We start from the raw sequence: 21,462 nt of genomic DNA, 5'->3' as shown, positions 1-21,462 counted from the left end.
TGAACACCAAAGGAGGAGAAACTGCTTTTGTAGTTGGCTAGCCATTCACAGTCCTTGTTTTAAATTTGTTTGATTTAAATTTGTTTGATTTAAAGGTAGCCATCCTGCAGCAAAAAAACTTCAAGACCAGAATTCAAAGAGAAACTGCTGAGCTTCAGTTCATCTGCAAATTTGACACCATCAGCTAAGGATTAAACAAAGGATTAAAAAATGGTAAAGTAGAAACCAGCTTCAGGGTGCATTCTGTAGAGAAAAAGAGCAAACCAGCTATGAGTTACCTGGAGGAAGCCATACTGGTGATGGTATTCTCCTCAAGCGGAGGGTGGCTGCAGTGTTAGCTACTGCCTGGGAGGCTCCATTTTGAAACAAATGGAGGAAGCTGATTAGTCAGAGCCTACCATGGGAGCAGCTTACTTGCTATAAAACATGCTACTGCAGTCTTGAAAGATTCAAAGCTGTGACAGGCTTCTACATAGCCCAGATTCTCAAGCTGAATGAAAGTCAGTTTAGCTTAGCAGAAGCCTACACCACGCTGAAGAGATTTTGTTTAGTCTGGACAAAGGCTTGTTCTAATGCTGAAGGTTGTTTGCTTTAGCTAGGAGCTATACTATTATAAAGTTGCTATGAGATATTTTTGTTTGTTTTTTCAGTTCCAATAGGACCTAATCATGACACTACACCCCATATTCTTCACAGTAATAATATGATATGATAAAATTATAATGCATTTTGTACAAGTCAAGTCATGTAAGGTGTCATTGAAAAGGTTATGATTTGCTGAATATGATTATCCTATTTGCATGCATGTATTATTTTTGTATCTGAAGTTATGAATATTGACTATGTATCTGTATTTCAAATGTAGTTACACCTGGGTAAGGCCCACTAGACAAGATGCTTTCAGTCTAGATAGCTGGTCGGGAAGGGCTTATTCAGGGCAATGAGCCATTAGGGCAAAGCTTATCTCCCACCTGATGAGCCTTCCTGAACACATTAGATAACCTGTGATTGATGGCTGCTATGATTCTACAAGGACATGTGACTAGGCCACATGATGCTGGACTCCATCTTGAGATGTCAGTATTTTTCCCACAGACTGGTCAGGGAACAAAGCTTTGGAACAAAGGGTTCCCGCCCTATGCAAAAGCTATATAAGGCAAGGAGTGACATCATCTAGTGTTCTTCACTCCGTGCACAAAAAGACTCCTGAAAACACCTGAGGGCCAAAGACTGAACTGGGGGCAGTGCTGGACCCAGGCTAAAGGGATTTCTAGTCTGTGCATGAAATACCTGGTGATTGCAAGCAAGTGCAGTGGGTGAAGCAAGTGCAGCTTGCTCCTTAAATATCTTCAGCCTGCTTATATCATTTCTCAGGGTAAGAATCTGCTGATTCATATCCAGTCTATTTAGTATATTAAGCTTAGCAAATAAACAAAAACATGCCAACTAAGTAATGTGCTTTGATCTGTTTGCTATCGCTCATAATCACTTCAAAATCTATCTTTTGTAGTTAATAAACTTGTTTTTGGTTTAATCTAAACCAGTGAGCTTTAACTGGAGTGCTTGGGGAAAATCTCTGCTTAGTTACAAGTGTCCATTGTTCTCGTCTCATTGAGGGAGAGGCGGATCGGGTATTAAACCCATATACGGGCCAGATTTGACCAGACCAGGATGGTACTGCTCTGGGGTCCCAGGCTGGAAAGCTGGTGGTTAGCGAACCTGTGTGTAACGGCAGCTGGGTGTGTCCCTACCTGTATGAATGTGTAATCTGGTGGGCTTTTGCAGCTTGTCACAGCAGTACAGTGAGAGAGGGAGCCCAGGGGCTCAGTGGTACCCCAGTTCCAGGTGGCACCCGGGGGGGGGGGGAACCCATCACACTAACATTTTAAAATCTACATCTATATTTTAAATGCTCTTTGGTCTTTTTCAGCTTCTTTGTCCTTCAGCCCACAATTCACACATCACACTGTCAGATGCCAACTTTTTCATTTTTATTTCATCTTGTTTGAAGTTGGGTTTCATCATTGGGCTTGTAGTGGTAAATATAGTATAGAGTAGGGAAGAATAATTCCCTCTAGTGAAAGAATTACTGAATGACATTGTAAAGCCTGTGTTATGCAAGAGTTCAGACTAAATAATCCTAGTAGGTCCTTCTGGCCTTAAAAATTATTAACTTTTGCTATTCTCTGCTTCATTCTGGTCCATTTTTGGTTCCAGGTCCAAATGGGTAAAATTGTTTAAGAATAATTTTCATAGCCTTAGTTTTTGGTTTGGAAAGAGAGTGGGTTCCTCTTTCATGTACTCTGAAAAACAAAATTGTTATGAACTACTGTTACTTTACTAGCCTAGCAAGCAGCAGTATTAACTGAATTTCAACTCCAGCCTCCCAGTCCCCTTAAAAAAGTACCTCCAGGCAGATTTATACTCCCCAGATTTAAACAATGTAGGTCAAATATCTATGGAGAAGTTTCTTCTCATGAAAAGGTCAGTCATGGGGGCAATGGTACTTACCTTTATAAAGTGTTTGAGATCATTGAATGAAAATTATAAGTATTAGTATTGTGGGGATATGGAACAAAGAAAGAATAATATTGACTAAAACTCAAAGATTATTTGTTGTAATAAAGTTCTTATTTTGAAAGAAAATTTCTTATGAGCAGAAAGAACATGGGGTAATTTATTATTATTTGCAGTGAGTTACCCAAAGGTACCAAGATCTGTGCTTTCCTTTTTCACAGACATTTCCGCCAAAAATATTAAGGGGAAAAGAAAGGGGGCCACTGCTTTATGGTCAGCAGATAAATACTGATCCCACCTCCACAGTATTTCTATATTTGTCTACAACAATAGATGATTGTTCATGCATTTGCTAATCTTTAAAAGCCCTTTTACTAGAGCTATGTCAACTCTACAGAAAGCACATTTGAATAAAAACATGAATTATCAGTATTTATGACTCTTGTTTTCATTGTTTCTTTCCCATGAATGCAGTGACTTTGTTTACAATAATATTCAAAGAAAGAAGTCTTGTTCATGTGTTTGCACTGGTCCCATTAACAATTCCAGTTTGAAATCTCCAATTTTCCTCCTGTTTACTAAAATTTCATTCATCTAATCCAGGAAGCAAAGTAACACAAAAAGTGACTTAGCTGGCAAATCACACAATAATAATCTAATACAAAATAAAAAAAATGTTTAAAAAGTCTATTGTGTAACAAATTCTTGCTAAGCAAGATACGTTTGAATTTTTTATGTACTTAATTATTCATGTCCTGGCTTTTTAGTGCATGGGCTTTTTAAGAGGCATAACCAATAAATACATTGTCACTTAGCAACCTTAACTTGTTTGTGTAATAATGTTTGCTTCTGAAGTTGTCCAGAGTGGCTGGAGATGTTTTGTACTAACCCTTTTTTGTGTTACAGTTTTTAAAATTTAAGTGAGGTAACCAAATCAACAGATTAATAAATTAAAGGAATGAGTGCCAAAGTAATGGCCACTGTGGAGCCATGTCTCATTCAGTGCACTCCTTACAAGATGTTTACATTCACTATGGCTAAGTTAGTGACGCATGCATGCATAGCTTTTATCCAAGATATAACCCTCCACCCACCATGATATCTGAGCATCTCCCCATCTTTTGATGTATTCTTCCCCTCACAGCACCCCTGAGAGGTAGGGGAGTGCTATTTATCCCTATTTTATGAATATTAAGGGGGTCATCAAACAGAAACAAAGTGATTTACCTGAGGTCATGCAGGAAGTCTGAGGCAGAGCAGGGAGTTAACTCCAAGTCTCTGGAGTCCTAGGCTAGTGCTCTAACCATTTGGACCATCCGCTCTTTAATTTTAAGTGCCGGTAAAAAGCGCCAAACTTGGGGCATGAAAATGGGAGAGTTCTGTGGCTGAACAGATCTAGAGAATGAACATCAGGTACCAACCACTATCTGATGAAGTGCAACTCCTATCTAAACAAAGGGGCAACCAATGGCTCATTTTAGTTACATTACATTCTTTCTTTAGTAATTGATTTATTTTACAGTTGAAATGCTTGCTTTTTCACGTATTTACCCAGGAATCTGAGGGTCTCCATCTGATTTATGACTACTTGTCTATCTACTCCTTTGTGTTTCTCCTCACTTAATGATTCACCTCTGGGAACCAAACATTAGATCATAAAATAAGTTAGAAATATTAAAGAATCAAACACAATGTAAGGATTCCATTTCCAGGCTGCAGTTCTTCTAAATACTTTGCTAAATCTTTAACCTCATAAAAATGTTCATCGTTCAAAAATCTAAGTTTACGCAAGATTGACAATAATTGGTTTACAGTAAATCTGTTCCTATGCTAGTAAATTTAAATGACTCACTCTCCACAATAATTTTGTTCCCAGGAATATTTGATTCTTTTGATTAAGCAACATGTTATGTCCGTATAACATTCATTTTATTTATACTATACCCTGGCAAGCTTTGTAAATGTCACCAGGAAAATGGACATGTAGCAATCTGATAGTCTAAGGACTAATGCTCAACCTCAGATAAGCAGTGGAAATTAAACAAGTCACAGTCTAAGACTTGGTCACATTTCCATGATAACAATTAGAACTAAGGAGTAGTATGCGTGCATTCGTGGACAGATAGTTTAGGTGGGAAAAGATAGATACGGGGGAAAACTGAGCATTCAGCTCCAAAAGGCCAAGCTCAGTTTCTGATTAATAAGAGCTTGGGTTTTACCCATTCACTGATAAAATTGTCTTGCTCAAGGGGTGAGGGGTTCTTTAATATAACTCAAGCAACATGAAAATGGGATAAAATAGAGCCCCTTAATTATTGTCAGGTTCTTACAATAGTTGTTAAGTTTCTAGAGCAGGGGCGGCTCCAGACCCCAGCACACCAAGCGTGTGCTTGGGGCGGCATGCCGCGGGGGTTGCTCTGCCGGTTGCCGGGAGGGCAGCAGGTGGCTCCGGTGGACCTCCCATAGGCGTGCCTGGGGTGGGGCCTTCGTCCCGCGGGTTTGGTGGAGCATCCACAGGCACGTCTGCGGGAGGTCCACCGGAGCCGCGGGACCGGCGACTGACAGAGCGCCCCGCATGGCGTGCCGCCCTGCTTGGGGCGGTGAAATCGCTAGAGCTGCCCCTGTTCTAGAGCTGTCACATTCACCATTCAAAACAGCAAACAGCCAAATAAGCTATCCAGAGGAACAAAAGTAATCATCACATCCTTCACTAAGGATCTGAAAGGCTCCCATTAACTTCAATGGCCATTAAAACTATGCCTTATCCCTCATGTGCTTCCACTGTGTGTACATACACTACTGACTACTAAAATTCCTTAGAAAATGATGGTAAGTCTTTCTGTGATACAAAAATTTGAATCACTGATCACGGGAATCTTGTTTCCAGCAATATTCACAAAGTGCTAAATTCATAATCACATGCTAAAATGCTTCTCTCTACGTTTGATCCTTTCCCTTCTTTTCACCTGCTCTGTTTCATTTGTGTCAGACAATCGCGGAGTAAGTAAAACTGTTTTTTATTTCACCCTTTTCATTAAAGGAATGGCAAATACCATGTAGAACTCTCATGTTTGTGTGGTTAGACTTTGGCAGAGGTTTTATTATCTTAGACCAAAACGTTTACAGTGAAGTTGTAAAAGGAACCAATAATTTTAACGCAACTAGCTTCTTTAGGTTTGATGCACATAAAATTAGGAGTTGTACAGGAAAGTTAATCTTTCTTGGGCCTCCAATCCATGGAATAGGACCGGTTACAAGTTGAAGACCAAGCTTACTTTTAAGTAGCCAATAATGAGGTAGGGTTTGGACAAATGAAACAAAACAGAGGTTACTGCTATTTATAGCTTGAAGAGATAGGCAATAGTTGCCTATTGCTCTGGTTGCCCTGTGACAATCTTTCAAAAATGTCAGAATCCCATTTACAGACAGACTGGCCTGTACTGCAGTGATACATGTGAAATCTAGAGGTAGTGGGAAGTCTCTTTTTAATCCTTCTGTGGTCTCATAACATTGTACCAGAGACCAGCCTGCTAAAATCTTTACTAATTCATTTGCTAAATCAATTACAGTATTTTCAAAGTCTATAGGAAGTCATTAAATGTTTGATACACATTTGAGAGTGAATTTAGTACTTTCAAAAGTGAGAGATTAACAGTGCTGATTTAGGTCAGGTGCTATACAAGTTTCCCCACATGCTACTCTGTTTGCCGCTGTGCCTTAAGTCTTATGTACAACATTCTTTACAAATGTTACAGGGTAAGGTCCCCACAATAGGTGGAGTCTTTGGGATTTAGTTATGACCCTGGGTTGCCAGGTGTCTGGGTTTTTTTTTTGTTTTGTTTTGTTTTTTTTAACCAGAAAGTCCAGTCAAAACGGGGACCTGGTAGTGTCCGGTCAGTACTGCTGACTGGATGCTAAAAATCCAGTTACCGGAGTAACCACAATCAGCCTCCCCACCAAGAGGGTGGGATGAGCAACAGCTGTTGCCTGGAGTAGCGGCTCAGCTGCTGACAGAGAGAACTGGCTGAGAGGTAGGTACCAGCGCTGCTGCCTGGGGGAGATCCTGTCCACCTCTCCCCTCCACCCCGCCATGCTCACTGATTGCCCCTAGCCACTCGCTCCAGGGACCAACCCATCTCTGCTCCACCATGCCCCCAACCCCTTGCTCCTTTTCTGAGCTAGGGCCCAACCACTGTGCCCCAACTGAGGAGGCAGGCTCCACCAGGCTCTGCAGGTGTCAGGTGAGTCCCGGGGAAGGCGTGGGGGGTAGCGAGCAATGGAGTGAGGGGAGCCTCAGGGGAAGAGGTGGGGCATTGGTGTCCAGTTTTAGCAATTAAAGTTGGCAACCCTACCCATACCATGAATCAGATCAATAAGCAGTTTATTCAACCTAGGTGCCATTTAGTTCAGTTTCAAACCTTCTAGTCTGAGCTGAATGGGGCAAGAACATAGATCCAAGAACTGCCTCTGGACCATAGATTTTTCTATTTCAGCAATCCTTTATTCCTCACTAGAAAGGGAGATTACCACCATATTTTCACCAGTGAAATCATTGCAATACAAATAAGGAGAGAAGATTCATTTATCTACCACTGAAATACTGCTTCCTTCAGAGGGAACGCAGCAGCAGAATACCACAGCATCCTGAGCTTGACTAGATAATGGAAAGCTCACACTGCACAGGTACTGGCTCTTATTTTTCTGGGAATAAACAGCTACTCAGAATCTGACAGCTACTCTTGTGCTACTACAGTCTTTATGTAAAAGAACAAACAGTTGTGTGTGAGAGATAACAATAGGCAGCAATATTGAAAAGTAAGTTAAACAAATCTTTTATTCTTCCTGTTATTTTCAGGACAAAAACAGTGAGCTCAAACTGAATCAAGATGACAACATATATGCGTTGTCTACAATCAGATTTAATTATTTTCATATTTGCTCAGTTACTTTTTTCTTCAGCCATAGAAAAATATAGGATGGTAACTAAAGGCTACTTAGCATTTTCTTAAACTCTTCAAGACCAACAACAAGCCTTTAGCAAGTACTGAGCATTCAGATATCAGCCAGCTGAAATAACACCACATAAGAACATGATAGCATCTCATATTTATGCAAGTTAAAATTACTATTTCTATAAAACATCTGATAATTAAGAAGAGACATCTCCCTGCCCTCAGGAGCATGCAATCTGAGCTAAAGGTTAGCAAATCATAGAAATGGAGTACTTCCTAAGCAGTGCTTGTATTGAAGTTGTGGTACGTTAAAATACGGAGCCAGGAGATAAGTAGCCTGAAGAAGATCCCAAGCTAGCAGACAAGACTCAATCACCAAATGTGTTTCTGTGCAGTGGGCCTAGGATTTGTTTTTCTGGTGATGACACCTGTTTGTTGTAATGGATAGGAAATCCATTTGCACGCATCTTACTTTAAGGCAAAATCCTTTTTGGCTGAAGTAAAGAGGTGTCTGACAGATCTGATACACAAGCACATGCCTAGAAGCAATAGCACCAATACTAGAGAAGGCTGTTGAATTCCTTCTGGAATTCTTCTATTGCTAAAATAAATTACTGTCACACACTCGTATTAAGTTCACAGACTTAAGCTGCCAGAAATACATGCTAAAATATATAAAAGTGTGTATGTAGATATATAAATTAGTAACAACACCACTGCTAGTAGACTCTCAAATGCCAATTAAAATGAAAAATCGGGGGGAATGTACATTTTAAATAAAAAAAGTCAGTTTCTTCACAACAAGTGATTCTGTTTACCTTTTGAATTTCCAATTTCCTAACTAAAGAAAGATGTAATTTTCCTTTTAACCTTGGACATGCAACTAGTTTCCTTGTATACAGCAGACAGCTCAACTGCAGTGATGAAGACTGGTAGGAAAGGGTTTCGTAATCTACTATTATTTGTAAAATAGTAAAGGAACACTTTACTTTGCCTGAAACAAACTGAACACAGCCAAAGCCAAACTAAAAAGTCAACCACAGCTTCACCACAAGATGAAATGCAGAGGATATTTGCTGACCATAGTACCCCTTATCTCTGGCCAAATGAATGGGACAAAGAAGGGAACCACTGACAGAATGGCACACATATCCATTAGCAAAGACAAAACAAACTCAATTCTAAGCAATACATGAGTGGAATGCTAAAACAGAGAGAATCTCACAAGAGTCAGGAATTCAGAGATAAGGTTGCTTAAATTCCAATCTCTCTTATATTTCCCTCTGCTTTAGTAGTTCTCCATTTTGTCTTTTTTTTTTTTTAAATAAAGGAACAAAAGAAAAGAAGGTAAGGCCGAAACTTTTCTAAGTATTCCACACAACCATAGAGACTCTTTGCTGTTTCTACATTTTTATGTATGTTCAGGACTGTTCACCATGCAGTATGAGCAAGCCTCCTACAATCCATCTTTTCACTTTGATACCTCTTTACTAAAAAGTGCAAACCAAAGTTAACAGGAAATAAATGTGTCTATAGCAATAAAAGTAAATTATATGATCATGAATAGCAGAGGTTGTCCGAACTGAGGGACAATAACCAAGCAAATCAAAATGAAGAATTATCTATATTTGGCTTTTTAAAAATCACACTCTTCGGCTAACTTCTGTGCTCAGTTAAATCTATGCAAATCCAATGAAGCCAATGGGTAAGACTGGAGGCAGCAGTTCAGCTCTATAACTAACTAATGAAATTCTATGAAACAATTTTCCTCATCTGATGTGTCTTTACTTGGTATCTTTAGGTTAACCAGTCCCAGCAGCAACCTAACCTCATATCTTCCCAAAGGAGCAGCTTTACCTGTTAAACTAAATAAGAATCTCCAGTTGATATTAGTGGTATAGAGTCATGACCAAATTACATTCTGCATACCTATATTCAAGTTGAGAATAGTATTTGTATCACAGTAATTCCCAGAGAATCGAGACTCCATAGTGCTAGTCACTCTACAGCAGGGTTTCTCAAACTGGGTCGCCGCTTGTGTAGGGAAAGCCCCTGGCGGACCGGGCCGGTTTGTTTACCTGCCCTGTCCGCAGGTCCGGCCAATCACGGCTCCCACTGGCCGCGGATCACTGCTCCAGGCCAATGGGAGCTGCTGGAAGCGGCGCAGGCCGAGGGACATACTCCTTTCTCTAAAAGTTTACAGTCAAATTAAAGACAAAACAGAGCTGGTTGGATAAAACAAATTTTCCTATAAGAAATCTGAGTGAAAACTCTTCAATCAAATGTTTGCAATTGAAAAAAGTGTTCATTTTCCCATAGGAAGATTCAAATCGAAATGTCATTTGGTTTTTTTTTTAAATGAAAAAAACTAAAACAAAATGTTTTAAATAGAAATGAAAATTTTCATGTTAAGATTTTCTACAAAAAAGCCAAAATTTAGACAAACATTTTTCAGTGAAAAAGCTTACTGTCTGAAAAATGTCAATCAGCTAAAACAAGACGTAAGAAGTTGATGCTATAATGAAATAGAGGGAATGAGGAAGGCAAATAGTGGCTGTGTTAGGCCACAATGCACTTCATGATTGAAATGCAACTATCTGACCAGGTTGTGGCCTAACGAGTGAATTGTGGCTTTTTCTGGATATAAAGCCTAAAACACCAGATTCAAACGTATCTCTAATTGATTGAAACAAAACCTTAGACCCAAACCCTCCCAGAGTTTAGCGTCAAAAATCGAGATCTGGACCCAGAATTCCCAGATGTTGATGTTTCCATATCTGACTCAGTATAAAGTAAATTATTCTTTCCTTGTGCTCCCTGTCTATCTGTATGAGCCTCTTGCCTTAGAGACTGCAAACACTTTGGAGGAGTATCAGAGGGGTAGCCATGTTAGTCTGGATCTGTAAAAAGCAACAAAGTCCTGTGGCACCTTATAAGCTAACAGATGTATTGGAGCATAAGCTTTCGTGGGTGAATACCCACTTCATCTGTGTCTGACAAAGTGGGTATTCACCCATGAAAGCTTGTGCTCCAATACATCTGTTAGTCCATAAGGTGCCACAGGACTCTTTGCTGCTTTAGAGGAGAAGGATCGGTCTTTGTGTTTGTATAGCACTTAGCATAATGGGGTCCTGCATCATGACTGGGGCTCCTAGAAGCTACCATAATACAAATGAATAATAAATTTGATTGAAACTTAGATTTAGATTCAGGGTTCAGAACCAAGGTTTTGGTTCTATTCATAAGACATTGCTGTCCCATTTTGACCTGAGCAGGTAGTCAAAGTTCAGGGCACTGGGGACGTTCTAGCTGAAAGTAGAAATTGATTAAATCTGCTTTTATAAAAGCCCTAAGCCTCTTCAGCCAACAAACCCAAATGCTGTTTCTGTAGCTTTTTCCAGGGTCACACAGTGCTCACTGGCTAATGCCTGGCTTCCTTGCTTCTTGCCTGTGACCCCCTCCATTTTCAGTCTGTGTGTTTTGCCTTGCCTCAAACACACCTGGTCACAACACCCAGTGCAACTCCCCACCCTCATGGTGCTAGTTTATGGGCAGACTATTAGACTTTGTTATAGGGTGTGGCCCCATAAGTGTTTCTTACAACTATCTTAAGTGAAAGGTGCAGTTACACCTCAGTTTGAACAAGGTTTTAACTCAATCCATAACAAGGTTTGGCTCAGCTCATAATATTATGAAATAAGAAAATAGGCTCGCCACTGTACTAGCAGAGACTCATGTTAAAATATCAATAACTTAAAAAGTTTCTTCCCTCCCCATCCTCCAAAAAAGTCAAAGCAGCTGGTTCTCACTGAGTACTAATTGCTTGTAAAGTTTGGATTTGAAGAAGAAAGTGGTCTTCAGCAACGTGCATGCCAAGAAAATCTGAACCTCTCCAAAAATACTGTACCCTTATTGCTAAAGTATGACTGAACCCTACTTTTTTTCATGCTTGTGTGTCAGAGGGTGAAGTTTTAAATTATCCAAAGTGGGTAAAAGGTATCAAAATGATCATATTAGCGTATGACATAAATGCGGTTTGTTTAAACTAAAAACAGTTGATTAAGCACTTAAGATTTCTGGGGAGATTACACAATTGTTTTAGCAATAAACCAGAATCATCTTAAAAATGAAGAGATATGCACCAGGAACTTTTGGGGGTAATTTGGATAGGAAATGGTTACCACTCATTCTGAAAATTTCTCGTGTTAACATTTGGCAAACACTTGGTCAGTATGGCAGTGAGCTTGGAGAAGAGCAGAACTTCACGATCACCTCCTCAATGATCATGACAACAACGCTGATTACTCCCATATGCTGGGATCCCACGATTTAGCAGGGAAGGCAGCTGGGCTTTCATTTTTCTGATCCTGAAAAATATTTATACCAGACAAGGAAAGGAAAACATGCACCATCTCTAAGACTATATCCTGATATTTTAATCTAAGGTTCATGGAGTCCCCCACCCCTCTGTGGTATTGCCCCTCTTGTTCCTCCTACTGTACCTTTTTCCCCACCTCTTGATGTCTTTTGTCCTAGAAGAATCTGGCTTAGGCTATGGCTATACTTAAAATGCTACAGTGGCACAGCTACAGCTACACCACTATACAGTGTAGACACCCGCTACAGTGATGGTGGGAGTTCTCCCATCACTGTACTTAATCCACCTTCCCAAGAGCCAATAGCTAGGTCAACAGAAGAAATACTATTTTTCCTATTCTCTACCTCCCCCAAACCCAATGTGTGGGCATCTCTCAACAAGAAATGGAATTGGACTTTAACAACAGCTGAAACCTAAGGGCCAACATTGACTTTCCTAAGGGCTAAAATTGACTTTCCTTCATCAACAAGGACATTTAATACCATCAAGCCAGTTGTTTCTAACTTCTAAAGACTGCTAAAATAAAGATTTACTTAGTGTTTTGTGCTTAAGTGTTTTACCTTTTATATTCTCCCCCCACATATTATCCATGTTTAATAAACGTTCTAAAGATTTTCTTCTTTGGTGATATAAAAAGAAAACCAAGTTCCTAGTAACAAACCCTTGAACAGAAATTACTGTTAACTGTGTTGGTAAGCTGATCCTCAGCAGGGGAGTGACCACATCTGTGTCAAATTTCAGTCTTAAAGCTGGACTGAAACATTAGGTTTATTATGAAAGTTCTGTCAACCTAGCACAGAGCTAAAGGGAGAACACTACTGTACATATGTTTTGTCTCATTGCACAATGAGAAGATTTTTTTTAAAAGCCAGTATCACAGACAACAGGAGGAAAAAGTCCCTATTAACTGACAATTTGCCCAAAAAGAGAAGTTACTTTCTCAACGAACAATGATTTGGTGTCACCTCTGCATTCACATTACCTGCCCATCTTCCCCTCTACCTAACAGTTCTAAATAACTTCAAAACTACAACTAGGGAGAAGGAACTGAAGGGGCTGGAGGCTCAGAGCTCTCCTCTTACACAGAATAGAGTGAGGATGTTATCCTTATGCTAGATTTCTCAGGCATCCCCCACTCCTCCCACAGACATGGCTTTTCAAGGCAGTCCTGAAGCTTAACACCAGAAGTGCAATATCACAGAAGCAGGAGTAGACAGAGGGTCTCAAAGCAGAATCAAGGCTTTCATGAAGAGAGCATGTGTCTGAAGTGTTCGTTGCCACATGTTTAATGTACACAGGCTTTAAACAAACAATCTCCAGTTGTTTATAGCCTGGAGTCTCATGAATTTAGTCAATTTTAATAACTGTGCATGGTGATCAGCAGAAGTAACCTCAGGTTTTGTAGCCATTATTAAAAATTAAAATGGCTACTATCCACCCTTGTTCTCAAGGGAAGAGATGTCAGGCTGCCCTCACTTACAATGGCTACCATTTCCCTAAAGACTTTTCAGTCAGCAGCCAGGCTGCCATGGTTTCCAATAGGTTGAAAGCCAGGATCCCCTTACTTATGATGTTACCCCTGTGCTAACAGTGGGCAGAAAGGGACACTCACCATATGTCTACAGTGCAGCTGGGAGAATGCCTCCCAGCCCAGATAGACAGACACACACACGCTAGTTTAAGCAGAGCTAGCACATTAAAAATAACAGTGTAACATGGCTAACCACCAGACTATGGACCCAGGCAGTCAGGCAGGCTTGTACCTGATGGGGAAGAACATACGAGCAGGAGAGCAAGTAAGATGGCAGCTTCTCTACGTCAAGGAACATGAGCAGCCAGTCAAAAAATCTCATATTTTAAGTCAGTCTCATGATTTTATGGAATCTCACTCATGATTTCTGAACTTTTAGGATAGCAACACTATGCCTAATTCTAATCATGACTTCATTAGGACTACCTCATTAGACACATGCTTAAGTTGAAATGGGGCCATCGTTATCACTTAACAGTCTAGAAAGATGACAATGTTTCACTCCTGCTTTTCCCTATGACTTTTTAACTAAAAAATAAAAACAAAAAAAACCTTACATAAGCACTTTTCTTTAAACTATTTTACTTTTCTTCAGTCAATACTTTGACACTGCTGAAAAAAATGCACTTCTTGCTTTGAAGAGAGCTTTTCTTAGAAAATGCAGGGGATGCAAAAATGTACAACAGAGGTTTTTCAATAGTAAAGGCAGATTCCTCCATTATCCCTTTTCTATACTATAATGCATTATTGAACACTTAAAGACACAGCTGATGGAATGTATAGTATTAATAGCATTATAGGGAAAAGTTCTACTTTTTCATTCAGGATAATTTATTCCATATTGGGCCAACTGGAAACCTTTATCAAGAGTATGCAGAGTCAGGCCCAGATATAGTTTTTGGTATAGGCAAGTAGATGTGCTTACAGATAATTCTTGATCCTGCAAGGTGCTGAGCACTCTGGTCCCCATCCAGCAAAGCACTTAAGCACATGCTTAATTTTTTATACATCCGTAACCCCATGGATGTCAATGGGATTAGGCACATGTTTAAAGTTAAACATGAACTTCAGCATTTTGCTGGATCAGGGCCAGTGTCCTGAGCACCTTGCAAGCTCAAGCCCATATTGCCGATGTTGAGAATTTGGCCTCTACTGTATAGTTATAGAATACTCTGAACCGAACTAGTTTGTGTGTTTAAAAAAAAAAATCAGGTTCAATCATAAAACATTCTGAAAGCCAGCCAATCCATCATCCTGTCAAAACGAGACTATCCTGACTGCTCTGAACGCTACTTTACCTTTCAGCAGTGCTGTTGAGTACCAAGTGCAGAGTTGGTTTGTTTCTTCACCTGTTCAATTGGTGAGATTTTCTGCAGGCTTCTCCATATTTTTTAATCTTCTCTCCATCTGAAATTAAAAGGATGTGATTAGGCTTGTGACCAGCAAAAACTCACGTGTCAGATTTTGGAGGGGCTTCAGAACTGGCAAACAACTTGCTGCAGCTTTAACTGATTTAAGCATTTCAAAAAAGTGAAATTCTGAATCTTTCATCCAATTTCAATAAACTATTAGGAAAGCGGTACATGGAGAATGTTATACCATGGAATCTCTGGCTAAGTGAGAAATTAATAACCATTCAGGGCCAAGTTTTTCTGAAGTTGCCTGCCTGCACTTTCACCATTTTGCATACATAAAACTTCCTTAGGCATGCAGAAAAGGGGTGAGCCAAAGCCCATTGAAGTCAAGAGGAGTCTTTCCACTGACTTCATCGGGCTTGGATCAGGCCCAAAATGAGCACTCATTCAGTCACCCATTTTGCAGTTGTAAGTGTAGCAAACTTAATTTAGGTTACCAGGTTGAAAAGTTGGTCCTCAGGCATCACTAAGTTTCTCAAATATTTAATGAAACCTATTTTATACACTATACTTGTTGTAACGTGGTTTAATAACTGTGCAGAGCCATGCCTGATGTTTAAGCCTTAATATTAATAATAATTTACTATTATACAAACACCATATGTGACTTGTGTGTGAATGGCAAATATAAAGATAAGTGATTAAATCTTCTCTCTATTCAGGTCAGTGGGTGTTTTTCCATTGACTTCAGTGGGTCAGGATTTCACTCAAGTTCTCAGCTTTCAGTTTTAAATTAGACCAAAAAAGTAAACACAAGGATCACAGACAGCAGGTTGTGGGAAACCAATGGCAAGTGAAAGAACAAAAATAGAGTTGTTTGGGTTGGGGGATGCAATCCCCCACAATGCTTTCCAACAAGGAAAGAGATGTGAAAGCTAATTTAGTAGCTTATAGTAGTACTGCTTTAAATCCCCAAAACTGGCATTTAAAAATCTAATCACCATTGCTGAAAGCAATATCTTTACATGTAATAATTAAGTTATATTGTAATATTTTACTATCAAAATTGTACATATCTCTATAGTAAGACATGAGTATAGAGTTTTATATATTGGGACAGTAATCTAAAATATACACTTAAGAAAGATTTTTTAAAATATAAATTAAATTACTCATATAATTTACGTATTTAATCATATTTAGGACATTATATAAAGTTCCTCCCAGTTCAAAGCTCACTGAAGTAAATTAAAGACTCCCTTGATCTTTCTAACATACTATCTTTGAAAGTCTCTCACTTATCCAAGAACGGGTAGATAAACTAGATTATGGAAACTGGGTCAAATGCAGCTAGTGGTGCCGTAGAAACTGAAAACACATGACAACTCTGGTCTTTCAAATGGTTGTTCCCTGAAGCAAGCCAACTGATGCATAGCTAGTAAAACCATTTGCTTATACAGTCTGGAAAGAAATACATTAATTGACAACATTTGTTTAGCACATTGTTGTATGCCATTTTCTTTTGCTGTCCAAGTGATTTTATCAGGAGTATTTAAAAGATAATCAATTTCCAGTTATTAATACTGTATTGCTAAAACTTAGGGTAAATGCAATTCATGTATGTATTACTTAGAGATTAAGTACCACAATGTATAGAAAGGAAATACCCTAGGAAGCAGCAAATTGAATGGACAAGAACAGCAATGGATGAAAAATGCATAGGCATGTTGCTGGTTTTTAGATACACTGTTGTTCACTTGTTCAGCATAGTATGTTTCACTGGCTCTGCCAATAGTTATGTTTAAAAAAATCCCAAACAATGGATTAGCAATATATTGTTTTGGGAGGAGCAAAGAGTACTTCTTGGGGTTAAGGACAAGATGAATTAATTGATGGCCCTATGCCTGAGACCAATAAAGCCCAGCATGTTTGAACCACAGCAAAGACACACAGTCAAGATTGTTATATTTATGATACTGTAACCTTGCTCTTTTTTTTTAAAGCACCTTTGTGCTGTGTGTGTCTGTTGTGAACAAGTCAGGTCATTGTCACACGTGACTTGTCGCATGTTAGGTCGCATATGGCATTGACAGAACTTGAATGCTGTGTTTGTTGGCCAATCTCTGTGCAATTTGTTTTTGACTGTACCCTTCTACTTATAATTAATAATAAAGAAATAAAGTTGTCTAGTGAAAGTATCACAGCTGGCCCTTTGTAAATCTAAAATGCCAATAGCTACTTAGTTTTGCATTTACACTTCAGTGAGAACAACGCAGCAGTTTAGTTCCTAGTTTTTTTATTAGTTTGTTTTTGTTTTTTTGTTTGTTTGGGTATTTTTTAAAAAATATGGTTTGAATATGGTTTTATTACAGAAAGATAATTTGTGTTTTAAAAATCCAAGCAAAGTTAAAAATATCTGGGAAACTAAGTAGAATTTGCATTGCTAAAAGTTCTCCATACCATTGGCACTGCTGAAAATATGTCTAGTACTACCATATGCAAAATCAGAACAGTTCTTCTGACCCATTTTAATCGAGTTTCCACCTACTGCAATTTTAGAGCAAAAAAACAAAAACAAAACCACCAAAAAAACCCAAACCTCTTGAAAATAACATGATAAAATGCTGACAGACCTTTAAAGGGAGCAATATAATGGTCTATAGAAAGGAAAGATCAATCTAATTACTATCATACTGCAGAAAAGGTAAAAAAAAAAAAACCCTTCCTGTTAAGGTTGATATACAACTCTAAACCTGTCTTCACATGTTCTTATTTTCAAAATATATTGTACAACCTTTCAGTGCTCTCTTCATGTTATCTGAAACCTGAGTCAGTACCAAACCTGAAATATAGAACTATTCTCTTAATCTTCATTCTTCTGGTACAATATCCAAGGTCCCTATGACAACTGGATGTCACGAAGACCTCTTCGCTTCTATTGCTAAGTGCTAATCCAAGCATTAATTCAGGGCAAACAACAGAAGATTGCATGCATCCAGGAGCGCCACCAGCTTTTTTGGCACCCTAGGAGGTGGAAGGTCCCGCCCCTGAAATACCACCGACGACCAGGGCAGCCGAAGATCCGGCCGCCGCGGTCACCACCTCCCAAATGTTAGCACCCTAGGCAACCGCCTAGGTCGCCTAATGGATTGTGCCGGACCTGCATGCATCCCTGACTTGTCTGTGCACAATTGTGTGTGCACACCACGGATTAGCGGTACAGTATGGTCTTCAACTGTTTTTCTGGGAGCTTTTCCTTAAATTAATATTGCTAACAATCACGTGGATTCTCCAATCATTCTCCCTTGCTTTAAAATATGGCTTGTAACTTTGAAGATCCTGCAGTATTTCTTCACTGCTTGTCTTGCACGTTCCGTGGAAGCTTCTAGTAATCCTCAGCTGGTCTTGAGTACAGTCACCCAATCACTGAGGTTTGCAAATGTTCCATGGTGTAATGGTGCTTTTAATGTCATCCAGACATTTTGCAGAGTACCTGAATTCTGATTATCAGATCAGAGATCCCCAGCAGCAAGACAGGAGAGGCAGTAATATGTTGTACAGGCAGCACTGTTCCAGTTCTAACCCCTGCTGCAGCACCAGATTGGGCAAAGTCCTCTGCAAGATGCTTTTTGTTTTATTGACATAATGGAAGCCAAAAAGAAAAGCGGGCAGGGGAGATGAAACCCATGGGAATAACTGGTAGAGAGGCAGTCAGTTAAGTGTTCAGAAGATAGAAACAAGCAAAGTACACTAGTTCTCTAGTTCATGTCTGCTATCTTGATTATACCACATGGCTCCCCAAAAGTCTAAAAAGCTGTTATTTGCAGAGTACCATTCCTCAACTACACCATGCAAACTAATCAGCAAGAACCCAGTAAACTTAATTCAGACCAAAGCCCAAATTTGCAAGAAAGGAGTTAAGGGCGGGGAGGGTAGAGAGGGATGAACAGGCTGAATAAGAGTTCCTCTGTGTCCAGCCTCCCCCATAGTTCAGCCCATATGAACATTGTTAAAGCAAATATCACAAAATGATATTGTATAGCAGCTTTTCTTGGACAGTCAGAGCACTTTACAGACATCAACAAAGTTTCAGAAGTTCCTTGTGAGGTAGATATTTAAACTTCCTCATCTGTAAAATTGTGTCTAAGCTCAGTAGAGTCAAGTGATTCTCTTAGGGTCACACAGTGAGTCAGAGGAATGAGTTAGGATCAGAACCAGATCCTCTGTCTCCCAGTCCTACCACTCCACACTCCTAAATTCTGCGGTACTTAATTTGGCCATTTCAGAAGAGGAGTGTACTGTTTATATGAACAGCATTTATAGGAGAAATAGAAGTTATGACTCTCATGCCTCATGCTTCAAGAGATAAGATTATTGCTAATTATAGGCATAACTGAGCTTTTCCATTGACCACTGTCCTAAAAGACTAGTTAGGCCATTGGTCTGTTCATTATACCAAATCTTGCTTTATTAATATTCTGCTCTTACCCACTTTCAGATTGCACCAGTCTCAACTATTTAGATTTGGCGCTCGGCACTCAGGAAAAAGATTTCTAATGGCATTTACAGCAGCTCTAATTTTAGGTGAACACTAACCAGACAGTGACAGAGAGTCCCGTGGCACCTTATAGACTAACAGACATATTGGAGCATAAGCTTTTGTGGGTGAATACTCACTTCGTCAGACAAAATAACTGTTCTAGAAAAATTATTAACAGGAAACGCATTCGCTGTAGTCAGAGGGGAAAAAAAACCATCAACAGCGGAATCACCTTAGTTCTTCCATTAAAAAACCTAACATTTAAACAAGAAATGGATATAGTAACTTTATATCTTCCTGTTCTTTCAAAGTTCTATCATCACACATTGATGTTGCTTGCTTGATGATAAAATAGGACAGTGAGGGTGCTGGTCAAGGTAACATTATGGAAACAGTTTCCCTAGTAACAATAACTAAACTACTTGCTTAACAGACTACAAGAAGTACTCTTGAATACACCAAGTTATATCCAGTGCTGTATTATCAAAGTCAGCATACAGAAAGGTAGCCTGTCTGAAATCATGGGTGCCCAGAATCCATTAGGGGATATTCAGCTGTTCACTGGCCTCAGGTCAAAATCATCTTACGAAAATGTGAAATCATCAACTTAGCATACATACATTTCTCCTGCATAGGTAAATGTTTGAGTTAGATATTGACTTCTTTTGAAATGAAGGTCAAATAGCATTTATCAGTTTATCGGAAACTTTGCAGTGGAATCCAGAACTCTGGATAATGGTAATAATTAAGAATTGGTTTAGAAAATAAGAATAGCTATTGTGAACTTATGTTTAAGAGTACTGATGCAAATGCATGCTGAAGAGCTGCCAGATGCAGTACCTGCTGGACCTGTCCAAGTTTGGATTCTGTTGCACATTCAGTTAAGTGCCTGGGGGCCCATTAATTTTGCTGCTACAAACCTTTGGTGAAAGTTGTCCTTGTACTCACAGTATTAACAGAATATACTATCTGCACTTAGAAATCACCTTGGGAATTACTCGTGTCATGATTCTTCAAATACTTTTGTTACTAGACTCGTGGTTTTTGTTTTCATCCTTTTCTTTCAATATATTCGCCTACATGCTAAAGGATCATTATATAACTGCATGTGTCATTCAAACTTCTAATATTTTAGGTCTCATCCCATGGAGCTATTAAGCACCCTGACATCTGTGGGAATGCAGCATCTTGCAGGAAGCATGCATCGCCTCCCAAGACTGGGAGGGACACCCAGGGACCACCCAAGCAGCAAACTGTGTGCTGGGTATCTCTGGGGGAATCTTCTATCCCATGCTGTGAGCAATACTGTGATCCTGATCCATGGAGGCTATTTCATCCCCAAAGCACCAGCCCAGTCTCACTGTCATTGAGCAACAAAATATCCTTTGGTTCCACCCATGCCCCACATCTGCCTGCCCCCTAAACATTGATGCTCAGGTAGCCCTGAGAACTGAGCTCTTTACCATACAAACATGAGCCCTTCATGGCACCCACAAAGCTAACTCCCCAACCACCTCCCAGTTCAGTGGAAACCAATCAGTTCTGCTACTGTGGTACCTCCATAGATGTGGAGATGGAGTCTGGATTTCCCCCTTATGAAACACTGCATTTAATTGTGAAAGTTTGAAACCCTAGGTAATAGCCATCCACTAATATTTGATCAAACTGCCATGCTGATTACACAAGCATCTTTAAGCCTGTTCCTCCACCTCATCCCCTCTTGAGTTTAGTCACTCCATGTATCAGAAGAGCAGGTGTAGAATCAATGTTCCTGTTAAACCAGGACCCATAGCTGTGTGGTAACTCAAATTGAATGGAAAAATATACAACATACAAAAATGTTTAATGTTTCCAATAACCACTAGGAAACAAAAACAGGCGTGACAATATCAAGAGAGATAGCAATTTCTCTTTGAAAAGTATCACCCTTTATTATCAAGTAAGCAGGAGCATCTGCTTTCAGGAAAAGAAAAACTTTAAAAACTGTTATCTGAGGGGGAAAAATGTCATCTTGACTCCTTCAAAGGTCATCCTTACAGACCCTGTTAACAGACAGCTAAAAATAACAGAACAGCTAGGATCACTATCAGACATTTCATTTCTCAGAGACTGGTAGAAAATAATCCTGATGCTAGTCTATCCTGCTCAAATCATCATTCTTAAATTTGCCATCCAGATGAACAATTCTG

The 21,462-nt window shown here is 39.4% G+C and overlaps 1 protein-coding gene across 7 annotated transcripts in view; it reads right to left on the bottom strand.

Moving 5' to 3' along the window:
- Positions 1–21,462, bottom strand: part of TLL1 (tolloid like 1) — a 388,529-nt gene that overhangs the window by 329,328 nt on the left and 37,739 nt on the right. For 6 of the 7 annotated variants that reach the window (XM_039540242.1, XM_039540243.1, XM_039540241.1 and 3 more), the window contains exon 3: positions 14,677–14,785. The gene's annotated coding sequence lies outside the window, so the exon portion shown is untranslated. Of the gene's footprint in view, positions 1–14,676; positions 14,786–21,462 lie in introns of those variants that run through there. The other variant, XM_039540251.1, reaches the window with a different exon arrangement.

Source organism: Mauremys reevesii, linkage group 5, assembly GCF_016161935.1.
Source record: "Mauremys reevesii isolate NIE-2019 linkage group 5, ASM1616193v1, whole genome shotgun sequence".
NCBI classification, from domain to species: Eukaryota; Metazoa; Chordata; order Testudines; family Geoemydidae; genus Mauremys; species Mauremys reevesii.
This window is presented reverse-complemented; position numbering and strand designations above follow the sequence as displayed.